The 9,500-nt window shown below is 36.4% G+C and overlaps 1 pseudogene across 1 annotated transcript; it reads right to left on the reverse strand.

The window, feature by feature from the left end:
• Positions 1 to 8,482: 8,482 nt before the first annotated feature.
• On the reverse strand, positions 8,483 to 9,168 carry LOC308419424 (ribosyldihydronicotinamide dehydrogenase [quinone]-like; annotated as a pseudogene). Its single transcript has 2 exons — positions 8,876 to 9,168; positions 8,483 to 8,761 (listed from the first exon to the last, which is right to left on the reverse strand). The product of its transcript is annotated as a ribosyldihydronicotinamide dehydrogenase [quinone]-like (transcript).
• Between the last annotated feature and the right edge of the window lie 332 nt (positions 9,169 to 9,500).

The following is a 9,500-nucleotide window of genomic DNA, read 5'->3' on the forward strand; positions in this document are numbered from 1 at the left end:
TCTTTCTCATGCTATTTTGCAGTCTCCATATTATCCTCTAGCTCTCTCTTCCTCTCTCACATATATCATGTTCATTCTGCTTCTCAATATCTGCTGTGGACACTTCCAGATGGCTCTGGATATTTTCTATATTCAAATCTTGTTACCCTTCAGTTGCAGAAGCCTGAAGAGCCTGAACCTCCGGATGGATTACTATGATCAAGAAAGGCATGCTTGTTTTTGTTTTGTCTAGATTTCTCCTACTACAACAGTACATTTTACAGTGAAGAAAAGAGAATGTACTCAAAACATGGTCAATGGATGTAAAGACTTGGGAGCCCCTGCTAGGACAACAAAGAAGCAACCTTCTCAGCTTGGCATACTGAATGCCCTGAATTGATGAAGAAACATGTCTTTCTAGCTGAGCTGATAAGGGATCTTCATAGAGAAGATATCCTGGTGTCAGCTAAGGAACAATGATTTGATTTTAGCCTACTTATTCCTGCTCTCTCTGTCAAATCATGTTTTCACTGCCAAAAGACCCTAATTCTTTAGAATCCTGGTATGTACTGAAGTCCAGTAGAGACATAAAACCGCATGGACAGAAATACTACTGAATTATTGTACTTTACATTAGAAGACAGCCATTGTTGGACTAGTGGAACCAGAGACTGTAGGCCACTTGAATCTGTTGCTCTCTCCCCCTTTCTTCCTCAACCCTATCTGTGTGTGTGTGTGTGTGTGTGTGTGTGTGTGTGTGTGTGTGTGTGTGTGAATGTTTGTGTATGTATTCTCATTCTATTAGGTCTGTTTCTCTAAATAACCATAAGTAATAAATAGGTTTCTTTTGTTCATTATATAACATTCTAACCAAAAGAAACTTGGCAAAAAAATTATTTATTTGCCTTATATATCTATGTCACAATAATTCATTGTGGTAGGCATAAACAAAAATTATCAAGTCAGGCATATGAAGGCAAGGGCTATGGAGGAATGCTGCTCACTGATTTGCTCTCTAGATTGTTTATTAGCTCTTTTTCATCTAGACTTTTCCTGCAGCCCAGTATCACCTGCCTGAAAAATGCTGCCTATAACCCAAGACATTTTCTAAGGCCCTGGTGAAAGAATAAAGGCTCTTAAGTCTTGCTTCCTTATCTATGAATGGATGTGGCATGACTTCTTTGACATTAGAGCTAGTACCCCAGAGAAATTAAGCTTTATGCTTTTGTGGACACACCTCTTATCCTTGGGTTGTGGTTTTCAGTCATAAAGTAGCTATGTCTAACATATATTGTGGTTTTGTTTTTTTGTTATTATGCTTGCATTTTATATTATTTAAAAACTGTATCAAAAGTAAAACAAAACAAACTTTACAATTGTAAAATAAACATTGTTTTTTTTTCTCCAAGAAGGGGAGTCCATTGTTAGAGAGATGGCAGAATTTTTAGAGATGAAGAGTAGAAGAGAGGAGAAGAGTTTACCTCATAAGTCCTCCTAAGGAATGTTACCTGATCAGTTTTACTTTTTAACTTATTAAAACGATTTTTAGGTGTTTACATTTTCCTCTTTTATAACACTGACCTAGCAGAGGGAGTTAAGGACATGCAGAGAGAAAAGCATGCATGAATGTGAAATGGTAAGGCCAAATTGTGTTGTACAAAGACAGAGTCTAAACTCAGAACTAAATAGTATCAGACTATTTGACAGCACTGCCTGCTGTGTTTTAGTAAAACGGGATGTGATAAACACTATTAGCACTCAATTTTGTGTGGTTGAAACCTGAATGTATAAAAATGAAATGAAGGAAGGAGTAAGAACAAGAAAAAAAAAAAACTTGGAGACTGGGAAAGATTCTCTATACTTTTTGTCATTGCAGAGTTGTCTGAATTTGTGCCCTGTGGTTTCCTACAATCACTATAAAGCTACAACCCATTTTACAAGGGGGCAACTTGCTAAGTGCTTGCTAAAAAGAGCCTGATATAGCTGTCTCCTGAGAGGCTCTGCCAGAGCCTTACTGATACAGATGAGGATGCTTGAAGGATCTGAAGGAGTTTGCAACCCTATAGGAAAAATGACAATATCAACCAACCATTCCTCCTGGGACTAAACCACCAACCAAAGTGTACACATGGAGGGACCCATGGTTCTCGCCACATATATACCAGAGGTTGGCATTGTCTGGAATCCATAAAAGGAAAAGCTCTTGGTCAAGTGAAGGCTTGTTTCCCCAATGTAGGGGAATGACAGGTCAGGGAAGAGGGAGGAATTGGGTGGGTGAGAAAAGAAGCATATTCATAGAAGCAGGAGGAGGGGTATGGGGGGGAACAGGGAAAGGGGATACCATTTAAAATGTAAATACATGAAATTTTCAATGATAATGTATATAAACTATGCAATCAAAAAATTAGAGAAATATTGGCAAGCAAATTAACACCTACTTAAAGAGATATAATAATCATAGTGTTAATTTTGATGATACAACACAGATAGTTATAAACAAACCTGGTACCCTGTCTACACAATATTACAAGATTGTTATCCCATTAGTCATAAAATTCAAGGCATATAACTTTGTTTTACTAATATTGAGGACTCTGCACTACCATAATAAAATTTTATTACAAAAACATGGTGGAGAGATGCATGCACAATTATTAAACTATGCACATGACTAACACCAATACAAAGGAGAGAAATTTTTTTTACAAGCCAGTCAAGTCTATAACATTTTCATTTCCAGTATTATAAAATTTTTAAAAAGTCTTTTTGTGCTGTAGAATTGCCTCACGGGTATATTTCAAATTCCAAAGGATCCAGGTTCAATGCTTATCACCCATAGATCACTATCTCTAGTATCTCCTGTTTTTGAAGATTTATCATGTGTGATTGCCAGTCATGTAGATGCTACACATATGTACATTAAGACAGGGTTTAGTACATACAAAGTTATGATATTTTAAAATTTTAAAATAGCATTTATGGAATATTGGAAACTAGATAAATGGCTCACTAGAAAATTGGTTCTAGCATAAACATGAACAGTTTGTACCAGTGCCCAAACATGGAGTGTTGGACTTTATAGTACTGATTTTTAAACAAGTGGATCCAAGAAAAAATGGAGAACTATGGAGCAAGACACCTTGAATCAGTGACTTTTTACTTCCACATTTCTCCTACCCTCCCCTCTCTGTATGTGTGTGTCTGTCTGTCTCTCTCTCTCTCTCTCTCTCTCTCTCTCTCTCTCTCTCTCTCTCTCTCTCTCTCTCTCATACACACACACACACACACACACACACAGCAGCAGCAGCAGCAGCAGCAGTGCATAGGACTCTGCTCCACATTAACAAGAACTCCCAGTATATAGTCAGTTTTCTTTCCTTTGTGATATTTTCTCTACCTGCTGTTTTATTCTGAATTTGTAATCTGGTCTTTGAATTTTCTATTCTTTCTGTCAACTCTGCTTCATTTCATGCATGCTGATTCTACCAATTGAGATCTTTTGAAACTGGTAAAACTGCTCTATAAACTGATGCTCCTACAAATATTTTATCATTGTAACACATGGGGACCTGAAATAACAGGCCTATGAACGTTCATATTCTCAGTATAAATCTGGATGTGGAGAATATTTGAGAGAATAACAGACTCTAGATGATTTGAAACAAAAAAATATCTCACAGCTAATTTTCTGTATTTTGCAGTGATTTACTGAATTCAGGAAAGAGCCCATAGTAAGTATCAAACTACATTATTTCAAATAGAGTTATATTGTTTTTACTTAACATTTTCTCCTTTATTTCTTTAAAATATTTTTAATTGAAATTAAAGATGCTTAAAGAGGAGGACAAAGAAGAGGAGGAGGAAGTAAAGGAGGTAGAGGAGGTTAAAAGGGGAAAATACAAAAAGTCTAGAAGAACAAAGAAGTAGAGAAAAAGCCATTAAACTCTTTAATTATCCAAAATTTTTTCAAGGTTTTATAGATTTTTCTTCATTAAATCTGCTACATAAATACATATTTTATAATATCAATAAATTGTGGACTAATTACTATTATAATCCAGTTTACATGCTTTAAAGAAGTTCTTAAAGCCTTTGGATTTAACTTAATTTCGAGCTATATAAAGAGCTAGAATCACATAAGCTATGGCAAGTGTTTGAAAAGATAGAAGGTATTGCAACACTGGGACAAGATAGTTACCACATTACAAGCCATGCTAGCCTGAGATCAATTCAGCAAGTGTTCTAAAGCACTGTTTTCTCATTTAAAAGTAGAGAAATCTGATGTTAGTCTGTGCTAAGTGATAGTTGCTCTGGCCACTCGGAAGAGCAATTTGAACTCTGAAGCAGCAATTGAAATAAATAACCACAAAGGCTGAACTGTGCATAATGCTTGGCTGGATTACACAGGTCTGAAAATGCAAAAAAGCACAAACCTCTAAGGTAGTACTGAGCTGGATGAAGGACATATCTAAACTTCTTCTTCCTGAGCAGTCCTATTTTAAGACTATTATGGGACATCTAGGTTGTTTCCAGTTTCTGGCTATAATGAATAATGCTTGTATGTGGTATGGTAGAACATCATTTGGGCATAAACTCAGAAGCAGTATGGCTGGCTCTTCAGGTAGAACTATTGCAAAATTTCTTAGAAACTGAAAGAAAGGGTTCTAGAGTGGTTGTACAATTTGCAATGGAGAAATGTTCTGTTCTACTTCTACACATCCTTGCCAGCATTTACTGTCACTTGAGTTTTTGATTTTAGCCATACTGATTGGTGTAAGGTAAAATCCCAGAGTCATTTTGATTTGCATTTTCCTGATAACTAATGATGTTAAACACCCCTCTTCTTGATTATATATATATATATATATATATATATATATATATATATATATATATATAATATATATATATATATTTTATTCCTTTTCTTTTATTGGATTTTTTTTTTTTACAATTCAAATATTATCCCCTTTTCTGGTTTTCCTTCCAAAACCTCCCTGTCCCATCCCCCTATCTCCTTTGATGAGGGTGCTTCCCCACCCATAAATACCAACTCCCTCCCACCTCCATGTACTGGCATTCCCCTACACTAGGTCACTGAGCCTTCCAAGGACCAAGGGCCTCTCCTCCCACTGATGCCCATCAAGACCATCCTCTGCTACATTTGCAGCTGGAGACATGGGATGCTCCATGTGTACTTGTTGGTCGGTGGTTTGGTTTCTGGGTCCTCTGAGGGGGTGGTGGCAGGTGATATTGTTGTTCTTATGGGGTTGCAAAGCCCTTCAGCTCCTTCGTTTTTTTTTTTTTTTTTTTAACAAACTCCTCCAAATTGCAAATGTACCTTTACATATTATTTTGATTAAGTAAGCATATTTTCTCTTAAACATCAAATAAACACAGATACAACAATAATGGCTTTTCAAATTAACTTCATTTGCTCTCATTTGAATTAAACTTCCAATAGGGAAATAAATAAAATAGAGGGTCAGGTTTTAAGGATCTACTAAATATACTGGAGGTACTAGCAATTATTATAATGGTGTTAAGTAAAAATTACAAGAGATATAAAATGCTATTTCAATTCTTTCAAACAGGTTGGAACAAGTTGACTTTTACCTTCTTGCAATAGATGCTGTCCTGTTTTATTTAGTACTTTAAAAATAAGTGCATTACAAAGTGCTACACATTCATGTGCACCAGCCACTAGAGCTGCCTTTGTGGCAGTAAACTGTTGCAGAACTAGTTCTCGGAGAACACATGATTTTCACTAGGACTGTATCTGGAAGACCTCTTAAAATCATTTTATTGTATATACTCTGTATTTACATTTCAAATTTTATCCCCTCTCCCTCCACTCTCATTCCCCCCCCCACCCGTCCATGAAGATGCTTGCACTTCCACCTTAGTACTTTGGCATTTTCCTACACTGGGAAAATGAGTCTTCACAGGACCAAAGGCCTCTCCTCCCATTGCTGTCAGACAATGCTGTCCTCTCTTACATATGCAACTGGAGGCATGAGTCTCCCCATGTGTATTCATTGGTTGGTGTTTTAGTTCATAGGTGCTCTAGAGAGTTTGGTGGTTGATAATGTTGTTCTTCCCTTGGAGTTGCAAACTTCTTCAGTCCTTTTCTATCTCCTTCACTGGGGTCCCCTGCTCCATCCAATGGTTAGCTGCATTCATTCTCATCTGTATCAGTATGGCTTTGGCAGAGCTTCTGAGGAGGCATATATATCAGGCTCTAGCCAGTAAGTACTTCTTGGCATCAGAAATAGTCATTCGGTCAGATGGCTGCATATGGGATGGATCCCCAGGTGATTCAGTCTCTGGATGATCTTTGCTTCAGTCCCTGCTCCTCTGTTCTTCCTCTACTTCCTCTTGGGAGACCTAAAGACTCAGGAAGGTAAAGAAATTTCCAGAAAAGGATCTTCTCAAAGTTTTAAGACTCACAAATTTCTATAAAAAAACTACAATATATATCTATATATGGGGATGAAAAGATCTCTGATTGGCCTACAGATCTGCACCTTATCAATGAATCTTTAGGAATCCAGCATTTTTAAAGGACCATTTTTACTAAGCTAGGATATTCAGTGATGCAGATCCCCAGTCTTCTTATTAAAGTAACCTCTGCACACACTTCTATAGCCGGCTACAAAACTTCCTTGTTCACTATAACACAATTGAGTGAAGTCATTTCTTCAGTTTTATACGAATGCACTTTCCTAGGATGAAAGGTTATTCACATTTCCTCATGAATATCACACAATAGAAACATATTTCCAATAAACCATGAGAGAATTGAAAAACATATATGGTTAGTAGATGATAAAATAATTCAAAAATTTTTATTCAGGAAAATAATCAAAAGCAACACCCCAACTGCAAAAAGGGAAATATTATGTCTTCAAATCAATTTCAAACAATTGCAGTTTAAATATTAGAAGATTTACCTAGAATTGGCAGATTCCATCATTAATCTCAGTAGAGCTGGAAGTGAAAAACTGGTGTCTTCATAAACAAAGAACCCAGCATCCATGCTCAGGATCAGTTCATTTTGTTTTATTTTCAGGCAGATTCTCATTTTAGCCAAAGTGGACCTAGAATTCTGAACCAGGCTGCCTTTGTACATAGAGAAACTTTCTTATCTGGTCTTTCTCCTGCTACACTTATGAATGTGAAACAAAAAGAAGAGAAAGTTTGAGTTCATGAACTATGTTATTGCCAACATCTTTACTCATACAGGGGAGAGTAAAAATGAGTAAGATGTGAATTCATCAATTAAGAATTACATTTTTCAAGTACTTCATTATTATTTTTTTTATTACATTTGAAACTTTCTACATGCTTGTCTTGGAGTTATTTCCTCTGGGATTTTGTGAATGCAGTTGCTCTTAGCTTTGTGCCTCTTCTGTTTCCCAACTATATTTTGTTACATTCTCAGCTTTCTGGCTTGTTTTCACAGAGGACACTTTACCTTAATCATATCACATCTTTATGTCACTTTGCAATAATAAATATATGTTCTGAAGAATATAATTACAATAATTTATAACTATATGAAAAACTATATGAGGTCAAGATTAAAATACTATGAATATAGCATATATTATTTATTATCATCATAATAGGAAATAGATTACCAAGCTATTTATTTTTAATTTTTTTAACAAAAAAAAAACATTTAATTGGGCTTATGGTTTTAGAGAGTTAGAGTCTGTGAAGGCAGTCCGAAGGTAGGAATAGCTGAGTGTTAACATCTTCATCCAAAAGCAGAAGGCAAAAAGGGCACACTGAGAATGCCACTACTCTTTTGAAACTACACAACCTACCACTGATGACACTGCATCCAATGAAGTCACACTTCCTAATCTTTCTTAAGCAGTTCTACCGGCTGGGGGCCAAATAGTCAAACGTATAAGCTTATGAGGTCATCTTAATCAAATCACCATGACTTACACTGACACATCACACACACACACACACACACACACACACACACACACACACACACACACACACACACAAACACACGGACATTATGGCATGTCTGTGCATGCATAAACTAAACATTTTAATAAATGAGTAGTGGTCTGAAGATGCAGCTAAAGGGAAGAAAAGGAATGGAAAGAAATATAATGTGGAATGAATATAAATAACTGTAGGAAGAAGCCATTAGAATATGACAATACTAACAGGGAACTGAGTGAAACATGTTTAGAAAACTATATTACAACGATTTGCAGCATAGGAAACTATGCTAAAACATAACAAGGGAAATTTTAGAGAAACATTAAAAAACAGAAAAATGGATGAATGATCAGGTAGAACTAATTCAGTGCAAAAAGCTGATTTTTGAAATATCAGATCTAGTTGTACGAAATTGAAGGCACTCATTGATGGGCAAGGTTCAATTTAGCTCAGTGTACAGCACCACCTTCTCTTTGTACACGCTTTAGGTCTCTCACTTTGTTGCTTGTCTGATGTATCAGAGCACAAAATGTTACTCTGTGAAGTACCAAGTTATTGTACAGTAGATGTGTTCTTTCTTCCAGATGCTTTTCAGCCACTGTGCCCATGATTCCAGCATCACTTTTTTTTCTTTTTCTGTTGACACATCAAGACCAAAACTGATCTTCAGGGAAAGGACTTTAAATCCACAGAAGTGCAATGTACCAGGCTGAAGTAGCCACAGGAAGTGCCAGAAATCTCCACGGACTCCACCTTTTGTGTACATCACTGCTGTACCTACTGTGATTAAGGAAAGGAGAGCTAATTTACCCTTGAGAAAACCAGAGTCATAAAAGCCTGGAACATCGAAGGCAAACCCTTGGCCCGGCACCCTCTTCATCCAGCCTTTTAGGATTCCTGGAACGCTAAGCCATTATAGTTGAAACTGAAATATCACTAGATCAACATTTTGCAACTTTCTCTGCTCTTCAAGTATGTCACTGTTCAAAGCTTTTTTCTTGTAGGCTCTATTCCACATCTGAAGATTTCAGGATTAGAGAGGGTACCAGTGATATTATTTCTTGTGACCCTTGGCTCACACTTTATGGTATATGAATCAGACACAGTGACTGTCCATTCCTGCTTGCCCAGTTATTCAACAGCTGCTTTCTTCAGGGACCCATTGAAGGACTTGTGTTCTCGCTGTACATAGAGGATGAGCACTGCCTTAGCTGCCATATTGGAGGAAATGGATTCTCTGACTTTATATGATAGACAAAAGTTTCAGGTACATTCATTTCCCCCCCCCATTGGTTATTATAACACTCTCTGACTCCTGAAGGGAACACTATTTGTAGCACAGCCTGCCATTTCTGTTAAAAAATTTATGATAAGAAACTTTTAAGTAATTATAAATAATAAAACATATACTATTGTCATACTTTTGAGTATCAATTAAGTGCTTAACATTTGAAACAAATGCCTAGCAATCATAATTAAGCAGTTACATATAATTACATTAATGTAACTTGATAAAAACTACCTCATATGAAAATAAATACTAACAGCTT

The sequence above is a fragment of the Micromys minutus genome, assembly GCF_963924665.1.
Source record: "Micromys minutus genome assembly, chromosome: 4".
NCBI lineage: Eukaryota > Metazoa > Chordata > Mammalia > Rodentia > Muridae > Micromys > Micromys minutus.